The following is a 5,096-nucleotide window of genomic DNA, read 5'->3' as shown; positions in this document are numbered from 1 at the left end:
CCCAAAGTGCTGGGATTACAGGTATGAGCCACTGCGCCTGGCCTTACAGGTTAATTTTTTTTTTTTTTTTTGAGACGGAGTCTCTCTCTGTCGCCCGGGCTGGAGTGCAGTGGCCGGATCTCAGCTCACTGCAAGCTCCGCCTCCCGGGTTTACGCCATTCTCCTGCCTCAGCCTCCCGAGTAGCTGGGACTACAGGCGCCCGCCACCTCGCCCGGCTAGTTTTTTGTATTTTTTAGTAGAGACGGGGTTTCACCGTGTTAGCCAGGATGGTCTCGATCTCCTGACCTCGTGATCCGCCCGTCTCGGCCTCCCAAAGTGCTGGGATTACAGGCTTGAGCCACCGCGCCCGGCCTTTTTTTTTTTTTTTGAGACAGAGTCTTGCTTTGTTGCCCAAGCTGGAGTGTAGTGGTACGATCTCGGCTAAATGCACCTCCACCTCCTGGGTTCAAGAGATTCTCCTGCCCCAGCCTCCCGAGTAACTGCGACTATAGGCACGCACCACCACACCCAGCTAATTTTTTGTATTTTCAGTAGAGATGGAGTATCACCATGTTGGCCAGGCCGGTCTTGAACTCCTGACCTCAGGTGATCTGCCCACCCCAGCCTCCCAAAGTGCTGGGATTACAGGCGTGAGCCACCACGCCCAGCAGAAGTCCATTCTTGAAGTAATGACTGGGTTAAGGAGGGACTATGGGCTTCTTGAGGGCAAGAATGGCATTGTGTTTCTCTCTGTATCCTTACTCTTCATACATAGCACCCAGCATGTTTCCCTATACACAGCAGACATCACTTAATTGTGAACCAAAAAACTGCAAGCATCTTTCTTCATTCACTGTGTATCTTATTGCAGTTTATAGAAGACTTGCCCTTACTGTGCAAAATGCCAGTCCCTAGTTGCCTGGGTTTTGTCATCTTTTAATCTCTTGTGCTGCCAGAAGGCCTCAAAGCATAGGTTTGAGTGGGGCTTGGACTCTGAGACCCATAGAGCTAAGCTGCATATAGAATTCCCTGAGGGAAGTCTTTTCCTCTCCATCTCAAGTCTGGCATATTGCTCTATAATGCTGGTTATGGTGATGCTGCAGTTTTAATTTTACCTTTTGTGTTTGTTCTAGAGCCACTTTAAAGGACTCTCTTTGGGTCTTTCCCCCAATCCTCCTTTCTGACCCCCAGCTTCTCTTGGTCCCTCTCTTCCCTGCAGCCACAGCTGCCTGGCTCCAGGGCACTCAGACGGCACTGTCGCCTAGGCAACCCAGAAGGGGGCTTCCATCTACTGTCTCCCCAGAGGGGTTGGGCTGGCCCTGAGCCAGGAAGAGGCAGGGGGCAGGGGACCTGTACCAGCCCTGCACAGGGCATGTCAGGAAGTAAACAGACTACTGGTGTGCTGTCTGCATGAAGAGACGGGGAATGTCATGGGTGTGTTGTCTATGTGTTATGTAAGCAAACAACCAAGGATGCCACTGCTGGCTAAGAGCAAAGAAATGGAACAAGAGAAAGAAGGCCCTCCTGTACATCTTGGACTCAGATCTGCAGTGTTGGGGTTAACTGGCCAAGGCTCTGTTTTAATTTCCTAGGGCTGCTGTAACAAAGTACTGCAAACTGGATGGCTCAACACAACAGAAATGTATCATCTCACAATTCTGGAGGCTAGAGATCCAAAATCAAGGTGTCAGCAGGGCCATGCTCCCTCTGCAGCCTGCCGGAGAACTTCCTTGCCTCTTCCTAGCTCCTGGTGGTTTGCTGGCAATATTTGATGTTCCTTGACTTACAGCCACATAACTCCAACCTCTGCTTCCATAGTCACATAGCGTTCTCCCTGTTTGCCTCTGTTTTCATGTGGCCTTCTTCATATAAGGACACTAGTCATATTAGATTAAGAGCCCACCTTTGCTCCAGTATGACTTCGTCTTGACTAATTACTTCTGCACTAACCCTATTTCCTAACAAGCTCACACTCTGGAATGGGGATTTGGACTTCAACATATCTTTTTTAGGGGACACAATTCATCCCGTAACAGCCTCCCAGATGTGTATGAAATGATGGGGGAGATGGTTTTAGAAGTTCCCATAGTAAAAGAGAAAGCCCTTTCTAGGGCTAATTGACAAAACTGAGGAAGCTCTGGAACACCAGGCTGAGGATCTTGGCTTTATTTAGTAGAGGGGAGCCATGAAGGGTCTCAGAGAAGACAGCAGTGTGGCAATCTATAAGACTCAGGGTTTTTGTCATTGGTTGCTTTTTATGTTTTAGTGCCAGTGAAATGAACCACTCTTTTCTCCAACGCATACTCCCAGCTGCCTCTTTAAGTAACAGCCCTACACAGCTAGTTGTAGCATGACAAAAACCTTCGAAATGAATAGCACAGAGTTTGGTGTGGTTCTGAAGTAAGACTGCCACTTGCCAGCTGTGTCAGCCTTAGTTGCCTCCTCAGTCAAATGAGGATTATAAAAGTACCAATCTCAAAGAGTTGTTACGGGGATTAAATAAGTATGATGAATATATATAACATATATAACATATTACATATATATTATATTATATATATATGTCTCAGAAAAAAGCCAGGCAAAGTAATAACTCAGCAAATGTTCACAATTATTATGCAAAGATGAATAGTCCATTTGGCTAAGGAGTAAAGTAGAAATCATTATTATTAGTGCTGGTTATTAAGACTTTAGATCCTGGCTAGGCACAGTGGCTCATGCCTGTAATCCCAGCACTTTGGGAGGCCAAGGGGTTGGATCACTTGAGGTGAGGAGTTCAAGACCAGCCTGGCCAACATGGTGAAACCCCATCTCCAATAAAAATACAAAAATTAGCTGGGTGTGGTGGCGGGCACCTGTAGTCCCAGCTACCCAGGAGGCTGAGGCAGGAGACATGCTTGACCCGGGTGGCAGAGGTTGCAGTGAGCCAAGACCACACCACTGCCCTCCAGCCTGGGCGACAGAGTGAGACTCTGTCTCAAAAAAGAAAAAAAAAAAAATAGAATTGGAAGAGAAAGCTTTCACTTTTACTTTATACAATTTTAAAGTAAGCACATAGTATTTTAATAATGAAAACTTAATTCCATTTAGAAAATTATTAAAATAAAGCATTTGGTATGCAAGCAACATTATTATAGGCATATCTTGAATCTGCTCTGATTTTCTTCAAGGAAATCATTCATGAATATGCATAGACTATTTCTGGAAGTATCTTCAAGAAGCTGATGACAGCGGTTGCCTCTCAAGAGGGAGGTTGGGGGACTGGTGTTTGGAGTCAGGGATGGGAAGAAAATGACCTTTATGCTATATTTTCTTTTATAAGATTTAATTTGTTTTTAACCAAATGCATGTATTATGAATTCAAATAAATTAAAAGAAAATTGTAAAAAGCTACAGTAATTTATAATTATCAATGAATAACGTGTAACTTACCTCATGACTGATCACAGCACATCAGGGCTTCTGACTGGAGTAGATGGTAAGCAGAGTGCTGACAGTCAAACTCAGGACTCCAAGTCCAGGGTTTATTATTTTTTTTGGGTGAGGGGGACAGAGTCTCTCTCTGTCACCCAGGCTGGAGTGCAGTGGCACGATCTCACCTCACTGCAACCTTGCCTCCCGGGTTCAAGCAATTTTTGTGCCTCAGCCTCCTTAGTAGCTGGGACTATAGATGGGCATCACCACACCCGGCCAATTTTTGTATTTTTGAAGTACAGATCAGGTTTCGCCGTGTTGGCCAGGTTGGTCTCAAACTCCCAACCTCATGTGATCCGCCCACCTCGGCCTCCCAAAGTGCTGGGATTACAGGTGTGAGTCACCGTGCCCAGCCGTCCATGGCTTTTAATACTACATCATTGCCCAGTATGGTTGCTTCAAGGACTGCACCCTTGCAAGCCCAGTACTTTCAGGGCCACCCCCCAGTCAACAAGCCATGACAGTAACATCACAATTGCCATAGCAGAAAAGTCATGACTGTGGAATTAACTCCTCAACAAACATTAAATATTCAGCTCAGTGAATTTTTATAAATGTTCACCTGTGTAACCATGATCTGGATCAAGATATAGACCATACTGGTCAGGTGCGGTGGCTCACACCTGTAATCCCAGCACTTTGGAAGGCTGAGGCACGTGGATCACCTGAGGTCAGGAGTTCGAGACTAGCCTGACCAACATGGAGAAACTCCATCTCTACTAAAAATACAAAAAAAATCAGCCGGGCATGGTAGCGCATACCTGTAATCCCAGCTACTCGGGAGGCTGAGGCAGGAGGATCACTTGAACCCAGGAGGCGGAGGTTGCGGTGAGCAGAGATTGTGCCATTGCACTCCAGCCTGGGCAACAAGAGTGAAACTCCGTCTCAAAAAAAAAAAAAAAAAAAAGATACAGAGCATACCATTTCTCCAGAAGGCTCCCTCAGGCCCCTCCAGTCCATACCCCCTAAATGTAACTACTCTTCTGATTCCTATCATCATGAATTAATTTTGCCTGTTTTTGAATTTCGTATAAATGGAATCATATGGTGACTACTTGTTCATGTCTGGTTTCTTTTGCTTGACACTATTTTGTGAGATTTATCCATATTGTTGTATGTAGTAGTTATTTGTTCATTCCAGGATTGAAAGTGCTGAGTCATAGGGCATAGATATGTATATTTAACTTTATACTGCCAAGCAGTTGTCCAGTGTAGTTGTACAGTTTATACTCCCACTAGCAATGTAAAAAAAAGTTTCAATTGTTGGGCCAGGTATAGTGGCTCATACTTGTAGTTCCAGCACTTTGGAAGACTGAGGCAGGAGGATCACTTGAACTCAAGCGTTCGAGGCTGCAGTGAGCTATGATCGTGCCACTGCACTCCAGCCTGGGCAACAGAGTGAGACTTTGTCTCTACACACAAGAAAGTTCCAGTTGCTCCACATCCTCACAGACTCTTGCTATTGTCAGTCCTTTTAACTTCTGCCATTTTGGTGGGGGTCACTATTTTAAACCCCTCTTGGTTCCTTGGTTTCCCATCTGCTCAGTCTTCCGGTCTGATAGACCCTCAATGGACTTTGAACTCCTGACTAACACTTCCTGCCCTTTCTTTCCTGGAATAGAGCCGTATACTGTTATTACCT

Source organism: Rhinopithecus bieti, unplaced genomic scaffold (assembly GCF_001698545.2).
Source record: "Rhinopithecus bieti isolate Rb0 unplaced genomic scaffold, ASM169854v2 scaffold_22453, whole genome shotgun sequence".
NCBI classification, from domain to species: domain Eukaryota; kingdom Metazoa; phylum Chordata; class Mammalia; order Primates; family Cercopithecidae; genus Rhinopithecus; species Rhinopithecus bieti.
This window is presented reverse-complemented; position numbering follows the sequence as displayed.